General features: G+C 37.5%; 1 pseudogene; it reads right to left on the bottom strand.

The window, feature by feature from the left end:
• Positions 1 to 2,388: 2,388 nt before the first annotated feature.
• On the bottom strand, positions 2,389 to 16,228 carry LOC120158230 (annotated as a pseudogene).
• Positions 16,229 to 16,674: the final 446 nt, after the last annotated feature.

The raw sequence follows: 16,674 nt of genomic DNA, 5'->3' as shown, positions 1-16,674 counted from the left end.
GTCCAAACATTCTCTGAAGAAACTCCCCTCTCAATTTTACTCTCTCAACGTCACTATCTCTCCATCAGAAAAAACTCCCCTCTAATTGTGAGGCTGATGGGTGAATATATATTGTTCCTCTTAGATTAACTTCAAATTAAATAAGGAACATATCTCGAGTTTTTTATCTAACAACTTGCAATCTTTCCCCTTTTATTTTTGTTGCTAATATACATATATATTCAAAGACTATCTGCCTGCTGGAAGTTTTAATCAACCAAATCCTGAATTTTTATTAATTTGGTAACAGAGGAAGCCGGATGGACTCCTGATCATGGGACATGCACGATATAGATCCTTAATTGTGTCCGCAGACAACATCACAAATCAGAAACATTTAACTGGTTTCATACTCTCACTCCTGAAGGCAACTTTCTAAACTTATAATTGTTCCTCATCTGCATATATCTTCATTATATATTGCTCTTGTCATTGTGATTTATTGATGCTTAATTTCCTGTCAGAGGCGTTGGGTATAACTCGAATAATCATTATCCTGTTTCCTTATGTTGCAAATGAATGTGATTAAGAGGCTTGTGAAAATGCATGCATGTGCCCTTCTAGAAATCAAACACCTTCCTTTTACTTTAGGAACCCAATGGGTGTCTAAATTACAGGGAAGCCATTTTCTGTTAATTCTTAAGGATTCTTACCATAACCTAATTACTGGATAACTATAAATGTTAAAAATAAGTCAGTGCCCTTTTGCATTTACTCATGTTAATTTGATTCTCCCGAGTGTTGGTTGAAATCAGATGACTATAAGCATCCTCTGCCATAATTTTCATTGAATTCTAAGCAAATTGATTTTGTTCAAGCAGTAGATGCATGACCATGTTGATGCTTGGCCATTCAAGGAGCCAGTTGATTCTCGTGATGTACCTGATTATTATGACATCATCAAAGATCCCGGGGTAAGGTTCATAAAACAACCATGATAGGATGTAGCTGTCAAGTTGGTTTAGGTTGAGCGAGTTCTGTATCATTTTTCTCTTGGCAACTACAAGTGGCTGCGGCAAGGCCAAATCTCACTTGGAAATGGAAAACATAGTGTCGCATGATATATAGTTCTAGTTTTGGGTTTGAGATTTTTTTTTTTTTTAAGTTTTCATGGTTTATTTGGAAACCAGAATATTCAATAAAGTTCCATGAAGGTTTGTCTAATAACCTGACTGAAATTTCTAGCTTCTATTACGAGTATTTACAGCTCAGCTAGTTGTGTAAATTCTTGTATTCATCAATAAACTACCAGTCAATCTTAGTACAGCATCAGGTTTTATAGAATACCATCAAGTTATATCTCATGATTGGTTATGCTCTTGTTTATAAAGATGCTCCGAATGGAAACATTTACATACAGCAGTAATGGTTATGCTTGACTGTATATGCGTGTAATGCAGATCTGAAGACTATGTCAAAAAGAGTTGAATCGGAGCAATATTATGTTACGCTCGAGATGTTTGTAGCTGATGTCAAGAGGATGTTTGCTAATGCAGCACCTATAATTCTCCTGATACTATATACTATAATGTGCAATAAGGCATGAACTCTTCTTTCTTTCGCTTTCATCGTGATTATAAATGTTCAACAAGCATGATATGATTGCCGTATGTTCATCGGTTCTCTTTTCTCTGTGTCGTCCATTGTGATTAACTTTAGTAGAGTTGAGTGCAGGTTGGAAACACATTTCCAGAGTAAAGTTCAGTCAGGTCTCCAATCTAACACAAATTCAGTGAGAACTGGAAGGCATACACATGCTTCGGGCATACACATGCTTCGGCCCTATGATCCCGGGAGATAAGATTTCAGAGATTCCAGCTGTACCGTTTCAGCAATATATGTAACATTAGTGTTTATATGCTTGTCTATAATGTGTGGGGGAAATTCCGACCTTATGAATGATTTAATTGACAACAAATAGAATGGACTGGATGTTAACCAAATCCCATGGTAATTTGAATCCCTTAATTTATAATTTGGTATGTTATATTAGCTTGGTTTTAGTCAGTTACGAAAACAATGACTCCTATCCTACACCCAGATTGTGCTCATAACCGTGTTCATTCCGAATGTTGTTCAAAGGAAATTAAACTAATGAATCGAATGTTACCTTTTATTCAACAAGCCAAAGTCTGCGTTTACAACATTTGTATTTGCAGTCTTATCACCTTTAATACTGGAATGGGTAACCTTAACAACATATTTAGGTCCTCGTACATCAGATACGAATTTCACACGTTACTTTTTAGCAAATAAGTTTATTCAAGAAACAGAGTGGTCTTATATGATACGGATATATGATTGTCGCTCACTGAAGATGTTAATAAAAGCAAAATTGCAGTGAGTCAATACCGTCAATAGATTTAGCCATAGTTGAGCGTATCAGAAAGACCAATAAAAAGAACACCAGAAAACAAGACGGGTGCTAATATTCAACTTAGCTTGTGGTTTCTATCAGCAGCATGACCCAGCTCCCAACCATGCATGGGTCCGAGTGCATGGACACCAGGATCAATCTGATCTTGAATACCATCCGAGCTGGGTCTAAGTTGTGATGTAGACGTTTCATTGACATTCTTCACTCCTTTAGTATTTGAAGTCATATCAGGGGGAACAAGGGTGCTGCCCACAAAACCGTTGTCCACCCAGTGATGATGCATGGGTGCAACAATGCTAGGAACTGGGTGAAAAAACTGGTTAGCGTTTGACCGTAATGGTAGAGGAGCAACCGTAGATGCCTCCAATGGGCCTCTAAGAAAAGGCATGCCTACACTAAGCAATTGGGTCTAGACAGAAGAGCAGGGTTAATCCCTGTCACCCGCTTAACTGTTTCTTCAGCCATTTTCACCTGATAATTTCAAATTGAATTATCAATCTGGTGATCCAGAACTAAAGTTGCACCAATCATAATTAATAGTAATATATAACAAGTAAATAGTTAAAAGAGGTCACTTCTGCGGCAGTGTTTCCAGAACAAATGTGTCCGACTATGTTTCTCATTTGTCAACAGTCTAACACTGGAAATTGCATCTAATGTCCAACAAGTTAATTTCCATGCATCAATTAACACAATAATCATGTCTATGACTATCCATTGTGTAAACTTAGAGAGACATACAAGTAGTGAGTAAAAGTTTTAAGTATAAGAACAGTTGAATATTCCATAGAAGTGACAGCGCATAAGTACTAAGCATGTCCAGCAGATCCCTGAGATGAGCACATATAAATTGCCAAAAGAAACGACGAGATAATCTATTAATATAGTATGGTGTTTACAATTAAAGCCCCAACTCTTAAGTGAAGGAAAATGAACCACCCAAGGCTTTTCAAAATTTTACACAAGACCACAAATGTCATGATGTTAGCACAATAATTCTCCGGGGATATATTGGAAGTCAGTTTTCAATTTTCAAGAGGAACCAATGTCAACTAACAGGAGGATATTATATCATGATAAGAGAATACAAAATTAGGAACAGTGATGTTTACCTTTGCTCTTAAAGTCTCAATGTCAGCCTTCATAATTCTATTGTCAACAGCAGCTGCATCATAATTGTGATTCATGTCAGTTAGACTTTTAAGTAATGTGGAATGTTCGACTCTTAGTTGACCAACCTAGAAAAACCAGTTAGAGGATCAACTAAGACACAAAAATAGAATGAATGAGACCAGCAAGGGAAGGGGGAACAATGTGGAAAAACCTGTCCTTCAAGTTCATTCATTTGTACTTGCTTTCTTCTTCTAGATCTTCTAGCTGATTCTCGATTGACCGCATTCTGATCCATCATTAATTCACTAATTACTAGAGGGTAATTTGTGATTTCAGTAGAACATTAAAATTTTAGTTTGGTATGAATTTATTAGTTTACATATGGTAATGACAGATTACAAATTCTTAGAACTAGTGCTTGTGAACAATATATTGATTTTCTAAAATAGAATAGAAAACACAAGGAAAAAGATGCATATTCCTTCCAAGAGCTGGAATTGAGTTTGACAAGATAATAATATTTAGTTTAATTAAATCTATAGAATCATAAGGCTCAAGTTCTATTTGCGAATATATATTTGACTCTGTTCAAGACAAGAAATTAGTTCTTATAGCTATTACTTAACAGAGGAAATATGTTAAGCAAAATAGAAAAAAACAACAGAACACATAGCATTTCAAACCCTCAAACCAATCACTAATAAAAGCTAACACTAAAAACATGGTTACCTCCTTTTACGTTTTGCATCAGCAGCATCCATGTTGTCTGTTGTTTCAGCATCTCCTTCGAGTTCATCACTATCTGAGTCTTCTATTGATGATCCACTTGTGGCTTGCCTCACTTGCATTCCTGATTTTTTGTGTGTAGTTGACTCCACCAGAACTCCACAAGGAGTGACATCAGCTTCACCCTGTCCTTCTGCCTTTGAGGAACCTAGGATTGTGGAAGATAATTATCATTTGAAAAGAATACCAAATTAATGCATGAAGAGCTCTAACGAAGAGCCATGAAGTTCCCTAGCATATTGTTTACAGTTTAAATCTTAGAAAATTTATACCTAACTACTAAAAATTATCAAACCTGAAGTTGAAGGAAAACATAGCAGTATAAACAGGGTATAGTGTTATATGTCTTGTTGACTGCCTTGTGAAATTTATAGCTAACTACTAAAAATTATCAAATCTAGCAAAGCAATTTAATTCCACTTTCATCTATGCTCCATTTTTTTCTTGTTTTCCTTCCTTTCTCTTTAGCACTACATAAACGGGAATAAGAATCACATGGCACTCCATGAAAATATGCAATATTGAAATAATTAAGCATAATCATGCATGACATATGCAGGAAGACTCCAGCAATACGAAATAGTTGGAAGGAAAACATAGCAGTATAAACTGGGTAGTGTTACTTGTCTTGTTTGGCTGCCTAGAGAAATTGTTAGGTTATACGATAAGGCTTACCTTGTATATATGTTAGTAGTTTAATATGATACTAACTCTTTGAAAGTTATGTAGATAAAGATAACTATAGGGTAGTTTAGTTCTAACAAACGACTTACTCCTATAAAATGTATAAAGTAGACTATACTTACTGCACAAATTTAATACGATTGAGAATTTTTCCTTCTCTTGAAAAAATCTTCATTATCAACATGGTATCAGTTTAGGTGAGCGATCCTTTTACCCTAGCCGACCATGACTTCTTCTTCCTCGGAGGCTATCTCTGAGGCTATTGTTCATCTGTCCCATTCAACCCTAACCGATGCGTCCTCTGCATGTGCAACCTGTCATCGTTTGAATGGTGACAATTATATCTCTTGGTCCCAATCTGCCCGACTTTATATCATTGACCGACGCAAACAACACTACCTATTGGAGACCACGCCAATTCCTGCTGCTACAGACCTTGAGTATTCAAACTGGCTCAATGAGAATACCATAATTATGTCATGGCTCATTAACTCCATGATTTTTGTAGGAGAGAACTTTCTGCTATACGAAACAGCTGCTGAAATTTGGAGTGCTGCAAAGGCTACGTATATGAATCTGGAAATTCTGTTGCACTGTTTGGGACTGAATGTCAACTCGCTAATTTCAATCAGGACAACATGACTGTTACTCAGTATTTTACTCTGTTGTCGCGGTTGTGGCAGTAACTTGATTTGTTTGAATCTCATGAATAGCGATGTGTAGATGATGCTCGATTGTTCAAGAAAATTGTTGAACAGCGTCGGATCTTTCAATTTTTGTTTGGTTTACATCGGGATCTTGATGAGATTTGAGGAAGAGTATTGGGGTTTAAACCTCTTCCTTCAATCAGGGAGGTTTTTTTCTGAAATTCGACGAGAAGAAAGTCTACGCACTATCATGCTTCCTGATTTGATGCCAGCTGAAGGACTGCGCTACTCACTCACTCCCAACATACTTCTCGGCCGAAGAAGGGGAGACCTTGGTGTAACTACAGTAAAAAGGTTGGTCGTGAGGAATTTTTGTTGAAAACTACACGGCAAGCCTACATATGGGAAATCTTCAGAACAGCTTCAGCAACGTGATGCTAAAGGGAATTGTGTTGTGACTACTGCTTTGCAGGGCGGTTCGTTTAGTAAGAAACAAATAGAAGAGTTACCGCAGTTCTTTGGTCAGTTGCATACTTTTTTCCAGTCCGCACCTGCATCTTCCCCTCCTGCAGGTAGAGTTTCCTTTGCTACTTTGGTTAACAAATCCAACACTCCTACATGGATCGTGGATTCTAGTACAAGTGATCATATGACATGTGATCTTCGGCTCTTTCACACATTTTCATGCAGACTCGTCTATCTCTCATATTCGAACAGCAGATGGTTCTCTTTCTACTGTTGTCGATCATGGGTCCAGTCGGACAAATCCGAACATTCTTTTATCGCGTGTTCTCTATGTTCCCAATCTCGCTTGAAATCTTATTTCCATCAGCGAGTTGTTTGCTGATTTATGGTGTACTACCAAATTTGACTCTGATTTTTGTGAATTTTATGATTCGAGCTCGGGGAAGGTGATTGGCAGTGCTAGGCTTTGTGGGGGTCTTTACTTGCTTCCGGCGAACTTGTCCTTCCAGCCTCATGCTTCCTCAAGTTTTATGGCACAATCCTCTTTGTTAGAACCTTCAAACGATGTTATGTTGTTACACTTTCGTTTAGGACATCCTAATTTTTTATCTTGCAAATTGTTTCCATATTTATATATCAATAAAGTCCTAAAACCTTTCTTTGTGATTTGTTATCTTGCTAAACAAACAAAGAATGTTTATTTACCTTTTCCATACAAACCATCCAAACCGTTTGTCATGATCCATAGTGACATTTGGGGTCCATCCAGGATAGCAACTTTAAATGAGTACCGGTGGTTCATTTCCTTTGTTGATAATCACACTCGTACTACTTGGACCTTTCTCATTAAAACTAAGTCTGAAGCTGGTGAGATTTAAACGGTTCCATAAGATGGTTGAAACCCAATTCCAGAGTTATATCCAGGTTTTTCACTATGACAATGGTAGTGAGTATTTTTCCAATATCTTGGGTTCTTTCTGTCAGGAAAAACGGATTATTCATCTCACTTCGTGTGTCAATTCTCCTCAACAAAATGGAATAGCTGAGTGAAAAAACATGCATCTTCTTGAGGTTACTCGGCCTCTTTTATTTTCCACAAATTTTTCTCGTTATTTTTGGGGGAAGTTCTTTTAACTGCCACATTTGATTAACCGTCTGTCCAGTAAACCATTACAATTTAATTGTCCAAGAAAGGTTTTTCTTTAGTTTTTCCCAATTCTAAACCTATGACTTCCTCTTTACCCATTTGAGTCTTTAGATGTAATGTGTTTGTCCATAACAATGTTCCTTCCCGGTCCAAGTTAGATCCTCGAGCGTTTTTGGTGTGTGTGTTTTTTGGTTATTCTTCAACTTAAAAGGGCTTTAGGTATTATTGTCCTAGTACTAAGAAGTTCTTCGTTATAATGGATGTCACTTTCTTTGAAAAAAACCCTTTTTTCCTTAAAACTGCTATTCAGGGGGAGCCATATAATGAACTCCAATTTTTTGACTCACAACCGTTGTTACTTGATCAGCAACCATCTTACTTTGACCGAACAACAACACCTAGCCATAACCAGCCAACAAAACTGAACCAGCCAGACTAATCAATAATACCGAACCCACCAGAACCGAAAAACTTACCGAACTAGCCAACCGAAACACATCTACCTCAACAATGATCAACATATTGCTTCGCCTCAAATACCTCAATCCGAAAATACCAAATTGCTTATCTACAAGAGAAGACAAAAACCAATTTCCAAACCTATTCCCGAGCCTCCTATACAACATGAACACTGCCGAGAAACGAAACCAAGCATAAATCCCTCGGGAAGTGAAAGAGGTAATCAGATTTCTTCCAATGAATTAAATGCTTTAATTGATAATAGTGATTTGTCGATTGCTCAAAGGAAGGGTGTAAGGAGATGCACAAATTATCCAATTAATAGATTTGTTGCATATGGAAAGCTAATGCCTTGTTTTAAGAATTTTACAGCCAGTGTAGACATTACTGTTCCAGATTCGGTGGAAGAAGCATTGGAGAATACTAAGTGGAAAAAAGCAATAGAAGAGGAATTTATGGCACTAAAAAACAACCCTTGGGTTATAGTTGGTCGTCCGAAAGACAAAAAACCAGTTGATTGTAAATGGGTATTTACAATAAAATACAAGGCGAATGGTAGTATTAAGAGATACAAGGCGAGACTAGTGGCTAAAGGATTTACTCAGTCCTATGGAGTTGATTATCAAGAAACATTTACTCCTATGGCAAAACTAAACACTGGGAGAGTGTTATTGTCGTTGGCAATCAATGAGAACAGGTGCTTCATCAGTTGGACATCAAAAGTGCCTTCCTAAACGGGAACCTAGAGGAGGAAATATATATGCGAATTCCAATGCCACCGGGTGTGAAGAGTGGTACAAGAAAAGCATGCATATTTACTAAAATCCTTGTATGTACTTGAGCAGCCTCCAAGAGCCTAGTTCGACATATCACAAAGGTGATTATTCAGGATGGTTACAAGCAATTCAATCAGATCATATACTTTGTTTGCCAAAACAGCTTCAAACAAGAAGGCAATTTTGATTGTCTATGTGGATGATATTATTCTAACAGGTGATGATTCTATGGAGATAGAAAGATTGAAGAAGCTAATGGCGAGCGAATTTGAGACTAAGGCTTGGGTACTTTGCGGCATTTCTGAGGTTGCAAGGTCGAAAGAAGGAATAATGATCAATCAAAGGAAGTACATTCTTGATCTACTATCAGAAACAGGAATGAAGGGATGCAAGCCAATAGAAACTCCCATGGAAGTGGAACCTTAAGCTAAGAAGGGAAGAATTGGGAAGTCTCGTAAACAAAGAACAAAATCAAAGGCAAGTAAGTAAACTAATTTATTTATCACTTACTAGACCTGATATAGCTTTTCTTGTCAGTATGGTAAGTTAATATGAATGACTCGAAGGAATAACATTTAGAGGTTGTGAACCAAATTCTAAGATACTTCAAAAATGACGTCGGGACATTGGTTAATTTTCAAGAAAAGTGAGGATAGAACCGTGAGAATTTTCTCGGATTCAAGTTGGGCAAAAGAATCAACTGATAGGAGATCCACAACCGGTTATTGTTCATTTGTTTGGGGAAATCTGGTTACTTGGAGAAGTAAAAAACAGGTTGTGGTTTCTCAAGTAGTGCGAAAATAGAGTTTAGAGCAATGGCACTTGGAATTTGTGAAGGAATTTGGTTACAAGGATTGTTAATTGAGGTGGGGTTATGACAATAAATATTTTGAACTTCAGAGTGATAGTAAATCTGCAATAAGTATTGCAAAGAACCCAGTTCATCGTGACCGAACAAATCATATAGAGATTAATAGACAATTTATCTCAGAAAAGTTGAATGGGGGATCAGTAAGGCTCAACTATGTTCCTACTAGAAATCTGTTGGCGGATATTCTCACCAAGGCACTTCCAAGAATTACCTTTGATGAGATCACACCCAAGCTGAATCTTTTCAATATTTACTCACCAGCTTGAAGGGGAGTGTAGGTTATATGATAAGGCTTAATGTAGGTTATGTAAAGTTGTAGGAATTATAGAAATGAGCTGTTCAATTCCTTAAATTAAGAGATTATGTAATTATGCTTTGTTTTTCAATCCCTTGTTTCAAGGGATTGTATCTCCTAGGATTAGTATATTTCCTAACTTAGAGTTTCCTAGTTTAGAGGCATTATTTGTATATAAATATGTAATATACTCGACTGAATGAAATAAGAGAAAACATAACAGACTATTATGTTTTCTACAGTCTGTTTTCTACATGGTATCAGGTTAGAACGATCAATCCGATTTCCGCTTCTCTTTAAATCAGTTCCTGTTCAACTCTTTTTTTTTCATAGCTAATCTGGATCCCTCATCATCTGAAATCACTTCCCAGATCAGCCCATATCAATCTGATTTTCAGATTTCAGATTCCTCTCTTTCACCGATAACCTCCTACAAACTAAATGGAAACAACTACCTACCATGGTCCCAGTCCGTAAGGCTATATATCACAGGAAGAAGGAAAATCGCCTATCTTTCTGACCCAATGCCGATTCCAGAAGAGACAGACCCAAAGTACAGCACATGGCAGAGTGAAAATACCATGATAATGTCATGGTTAATAAATTCCATGATTCCTGAAGTAGGGGAGAATTTCATGCTATACCAAACTGCTGTAGAAATTTGGAATGTAGCGCGAGATTCTTATTCCAGTGCTGACAATACATCGGAGCTCTTTGGGATTGAGAATCACATTAAAGATCTCAGACAAGGAGACCTTACTGTCGCACAGTACTTCAGAATTCTCAACAAGTATTGGCAGCAAATCGACTTATATGAAAAGAAATGGAAGTGCCAGGAAGACAACAACTTCTACAACAGGCAGACAAATCAGAGGAGAGTTTTTCAGTTTCTATCTGGACTGAATGGAGAGTTCGATGGAGCAAGAGGAAGGATTCTTGCCACCAAACCCCTTCCTTTGGTCTGAGAAGTTTTTTCAGAGATTCGGGGGAGGAAAGCTGACGATCTCTGATGGTGCCACCAGTTCAGCGAACAGATGCTTCTGCACTTGTCACTAATTCCACCTCTAGGAACCAACAGAGGAAAAATCGCCCCTGGTGTGAACATTGTAAGAAACCAGGCCATATGATAGATCAATGTTGGAAGTTGCACGGAAAACCAGCCGATCGGCAGCTCACACGGTCCAGGTTTCAAAAAGAGGCCCATATTGCCTCTTAAGATGATTCCTCCAGGAGTTTTAGCAAGAAACAGATAGAGGAGCTGCAACAGATTTTGAGCAGTATGACAGCCAAACCTACCAATGTGGCTTAAACTGCTACTGAAGGTAATCATTCATATACTTCCTCGGTACAATGGATAATAGACTCGGGTGCATCAGATCATATGACAGGAAACGTTGATCTCTTGGAGGAATATAGTGAAAGCAGCTTACCAGCCTATATAAAAATAGCAGATGGCTTTCTCACTACAGTCAAAGGGAGTGGTTCTGTTACATTAACAAAAATCTACTACTTCATAATGTCCTCTATGTTCCTAAACTTGCATGCAATCTGTTGTCAGTCAGCAAATTAATTCAAGATTATGGTTGTAATGTTGTGTTTGGTACTGGTGGTTGTATTTTTCAGGCACAGGACTCGAAGAGGGTGATTGGCAGTGCTAGGCTGGGCAAAGGATTGTACACCGTTGGAGGTCAAGCATCTCAAAATCATGCCTTATCCAATGCTCTTAGAAAACCAGTTTTATCTTCTGATCTCAATACCAATAAAATTATGTTATGGCACTCTAGATTAGGTCATCCTAGTTTTTTCTATCTTTCCAAAATGTTACCAAACTTATTTATAAATAAAGATCATTCTTTGTTTTCCTGTGAAATTTGTCAAATAACCAAACACACCAGAAAACCATATATTGCAGCCAAATTTGAACCAACAACACCTTTTTCCATCATCCATAGTGACATTTGGGGCCCTTCTCCTGTCAAAAGTATTTCTGGGTATAAGTAGTTTGTATCTTTTATAGATGATTACTCTAGGACAACATGGGTATTCTTAATGAGAGAAAAGTATGAGGTTGAGTCTCTCTTTAAAAGTTTTTATCAAAAAGTTGAAACCCAATTTGACACAAAAATCAAAATTCTAAGGAGTGACAATGGGAGTGAGTATTTGAATAAAACCCTTGGGTATTTTTTTAAGGAAAAAGGCATTGTTCAACTTACTTCTTGTGTCAACACACCTCAACAAAACGGGGTAGCAGAAAGGAAAAATAGACATCTTCTAGAGGTTACTCGGTCTCTTATGTTTGCTTCTAATGCTCCTAAGTATCTTTGGGGGGAAGCTCTTCTTACAGCCACTTACCTCATCAATAGAATGCCAAGTAAGACTTTAGATTTCAAAATTCATACTAAGGTTCTGTTTCAGCTTTATCCCCATTTTAAACATTTAAACTCAAGTCTTTCTCCACGGGTGTTTGGGTGTACAGCCTTTGTTCATATCCACAACAAAGGGAAATTAGATCCTAGGTCCATAAAGTGTGTTTTCTTGGGCTATTCTTCGAGTCAGAAGGGTTACAAGTGTTACTCACCTTCCACAAAAAATACCTATGTCTCCTTTGATGTTACATTTTTTTGAAAACCAACCTTATTTTTCAGGAACAGAAATTCAGGGGGAGAGTTACAAGGAATTTCAGCCTGTCCAAACCGATATTCCTTTACAGTCTATCCTTTCTTTACCTATTACTGTCTCTCCAAAGCCGGCTAGCACTGTCTCAATTCCTAGTGAGGATGATGGGAATAACCTAAATAACTCTGATGAATTACCTTCCTCCTTATCTCAACACTCTAGTCCGTGCAAAACACCTTCCACCACTACCAAAAATGCCCCTAACAATGACTCTGAAACCATAACTCCCCAACCGAAACAACTCGGTGTTTACTCAAGAAGAAGGAAAGATGTTGTTGAAGAAATTAGTCACCCTAGCATTTGCCAAGAACCAGATTCGGATCCTGTTGCAGCTGGAACAGAAGGTAATGATGGTTCCCAAGATGCTACTACTGTTGATCTTGATGATTTTCCTATTGCTATTAGGAAGGGGGTAAGAAAATGCACTGCTCATCCCATAAATAAGTATGTTGCATATGAGAAATTATAGTCTAATTTCAGGGCCTTCACTGCCAGCATTAACAGTGTGAAAATCCCAAGAAATGTGACAGAAGCATTTCAATCTCCTGAGTGGAAAAATGTGTGGAAGAGGAGATAAAAGCGTTGCAAAAGAATAAGACATGGAGTTTGACAGATTTGCTAGAAGGGAAGAGAGTTGTTGGATGCAGGTGGATATTCACAGTCAAATATTATTCGGATGGAGTGTGGAAAGATACAAGGCAAGGCTGGTTGTTAAAGGTTTTTCTCAGTCTTATGGCATCGACTACCAGGAGACTTTTGCACCGGTTGCAAAATTGAATACCATCAGAATATTGTTATCAGTAGCTGTTAACATGGATTGGAAATTACATCAGCTGGACATAAAGAATGCTTTTCTGAATGGGAACCTTGAAGAAGAGGTATACATGGAGGTCCCCCCCAGATTAGAAGGAAAGGTCACTAAGAAAACTGTGTGCAAGCTCAATAAATCCTTATATGGCTTAAAACGGTCTCCCAGGGCTTGGTTTGATCGATTTGCTAAGGCATGACACAAAATGGTTTCAAACAAAGCCAAGCGGATCACACATTATTCAGAAAAATTGCACCGAGTGGTAAGATAACCCTCCTAATTGTCTATGTAGATGATATGATTATAACTGGCAGTGATATAGAAGAAATAGAAAAGCTAAAGATAAACCTTGCAAAAGAGTTTGAAACCAAGGATTTAGGGAGTATGAGGTATTTCCTGGGTATGGAAGTTGCAAAGTCCGAGGAAGGGCTGGTCATAAACCAGCGCAAGTATGTTTTAGATCTTCTTGCAGAAACTGGGATGCTCGACTGCAAACCAGTTGAAACTCCAATGGAGTCAGGCTTGAAATTTTGCAAGGAAATGACTGGAAATCCAGTAAACAAGGAGACCTACCAAAGGTTAGTTGGGAAGTTGATCTACCTTTCACTGACTAGGCCTGATATTGCATACTCAGTGAGTATTGTCAGCCAACATATGAGTGATCATCGAGAAGAACATTTGGAAGCTGTTAACAGAATCCTAAGGTTCTTGAAGTTTACCCCAGGAGCTGGACTTATATTTAGAAAAAATCAAGACAGAACAGTGAAGGTTTATACGGATGCAAGCTGGGGAGGTGAATTAACTGATAGAAGGTCAGTTAGTGGCTATTGTACCTACGTTTGGGGTAACTTGGTGACTTGGAGAAGTAAGAAACAAGCCGTTGTCTCTCAAAGTAGTGCTGAGTCAGAGTTTAGAGCAATGGCTCTCGGAATATGTGAAGGAATGTGGATTAAAAGACTGCTCACAGAACTGGACTTAGATAACAAGAATTTTGAGATTTTTAGTGACAGTCAATCAACTATGAGTATAGCAAAAAACCCAGTGCAGCATGATAGAACAAAACACATTGAGATAGACAGACATTTTATTTACGAGAAGGTTAACAATGGAGTTGCAAAACTACAATACATTCCGACGAAGAAACAGTTGGCAGATATCTTCACCAAAGCCCTTCCACGAGTGACTTTTGATGAGTTGTCATTCAAACTGGGTATACAACATATATACACCAGTTTGAGGGGGAGTGTAGGTTATGTAAAGTTGTAGGAATTATAGAAATGAGCTGTTCAATTCCTTAAATTAAGAGATTATGTAATTATGCTTTGTTTTTCAATCCCTTGTTTCAAGGGATTGCATCTCCTATGATTAGTATATTTCCTAACTTAGAGTTTCCTAGTTTAGAGGCATTAATTGTATATAAATATGTAATATACTCTACTGAATGAAATAAGAGAAAACATAACAGACTATTATGTTTTCTACAGTCTGTTTTCTACACTTACCTTGTATATATGATACGATAAGGATAATTACATGGTAGTTTAATTCTAACAAAAGACTTACTCCTAGACAATGCATACAGCAGACTGTACTCACTCCAGAAATTTAATACGATTGAAAATTTCTCCTTCTCTTTTAAGAATCTTCATTATCAACAGAAATTTATATCTGACTACTAAAAAATATAAAATCTAGTAAAGCAATTTGATTCCATTTTTATCTATCCTCCCTCTTTTTTCCTTTTTCCCCCTTCCTTCCACGTTCAGCTCTAGCATAAATGGGATATAGAATAACATGGCACACCGTGAAAACACGCAAACGCAATATTGAAATCATTAGGCATAAGCATGCATGATATCTGCAGGAAGACTCCAGCTATAAGAAATAGTTGGAAGGAAAACATAGCAATATAAAAGGGGCGGTGTTACGTGTCCTGTTCGACCGCCTAGAGAAATTTATAGCTAACTATAAAAAATTATCAAATCTAGTAAAGCAATTTAATTCCATTTTAATCTATGTTCACTCTTTTTTCTTGTTCTCCTTCCTTGCACTTTCAGCTCTACCATAAATGGGAGATAGACTCACATGGCACCCCATGAAAATATGCAATATTGAAATCAACAGGCATAACCATGCATGAAAACTGCAGGAAGACTCCGGCAATACCTAACTAATTATGTTTCCTACGGTTCACCAAGCAGCCAAAAAACCATTGTTGGAGTTAACTAGAACGACACAAACTAAAGAAATATTCATGTCATTCATTATTCACTAGGTGCCTAGATGGCCCTAAAACTAGACATGATGAACAGCATTCAACCCAACATCGTAGAGGCTTGTCCCAGTAAATAAAGAGGCCAACGTTAATGGTTGCAACCACCCATTATAACAAAACAAAACCACTCCAAAACACCCAAAAATGAAACTCATGATTTTCAAATCAAATAAGTGCATGCAAAACAAAATCTTACCTTGAACTTTTGATCCCGATTGAAACGCGTGATTTTCTGCTTGGGCAGACGAATCTTCTGCCTGCACAGCTAACGCCTGAATATGTGTTTGAAGAGGAAAAAATTATAAGTATTAATGATAGTATAGAATAATAAATCCATGTTGAAAACGGGGATTCTAGAGAAGAGAGAAATACACGAGAGAGAGCAACCGCGGCGCATTCTAGTTCGAGCTTGCTCTTCAGGATCGAACGGAACTCATCGGAATCAATCGAGACTGTCGGTGTTGGATCAGACGGCGGAGGATTATGATTCTGGTTGTAAGGATTTTTTAGCTCCACCACGTCATCACCTTCTTCAGCTTTCGAAACGGACGGCTGAGGTGCCGCCGAGGACGTACCGATCACATTCTCGCCCGCACCAGAAAATTCTTCCAGAAACCTTTCCAACGCCCACTCGGAGTGGCTTCGACTCATGCCAACCGCAGCGTTCGAAACCAGAGCCGCCCACGACCAGTCGGAGAAATCGTCAACTGAGAACACAGTATTCATCGTTTTAATTTTCTCTTTCTCCCCAATCTGCGATTCGTCCTTTTTCACCGTTGCTTCATGTTTTATCATTTATGCGGGAACAATCATAAAAAAATCTACTGCTTTGTTTGTTTACAAAACAATCCAATAATATACCTTCACGTGGATTATTTCCACATCTTTCATACACGTGTACTAGGTAGTGACTGATTTTTTGTGAAGCTAGGTTATGCAAACTTGTTCCAACTAAGAGACGGTGAGTGAGCTTATTAACGCTAAATAAGATCCTTATGTTAATTTATGGGGGAAAATATTTAAAAAAAATCATTTAAAAATATAATATTCTTTTAATAAAATTATGTTACTGGTACTATTTTAAAAATATATTTCGTTAGGGCGTATTTTTACTGATGTTATATTTTTTCGAACGATATCATTTATGTTTGCATCATATGCTTTTAATAAAATTACATGTAGTTGGAAATTAAGTGCTTGATTTCTTGATTAAATTATATTTTAGACGTGAAGCATGTGTTTTTATGTCACATTAT

The sequence above is a fragment of the Hibiscus syriacus genome, unplaced genomic scaffold, assembly GCF_006381635.1.
Source record: "Hibiscus syriacus cultivar Baekdansim isolate YM2019G1 unplaced genomic scaffold, ASM638163v2 tig00111309_pilon, whole genome shotgun sequence".
In the NCBI taxonomy this organism is placed as follows: domain Eukaryota; kingdom Viridiplantae; phylum Streptophyta; class Magnoliopsida; order Malvales; family Malvaceae; genus Hibiscus; species Hibiscus syriacus.
The sequence above is the reverse complement of the archived record's forward strand: the minus strand, read 5'-3'. Positions and strand labels throughout refer to the sequence as shown.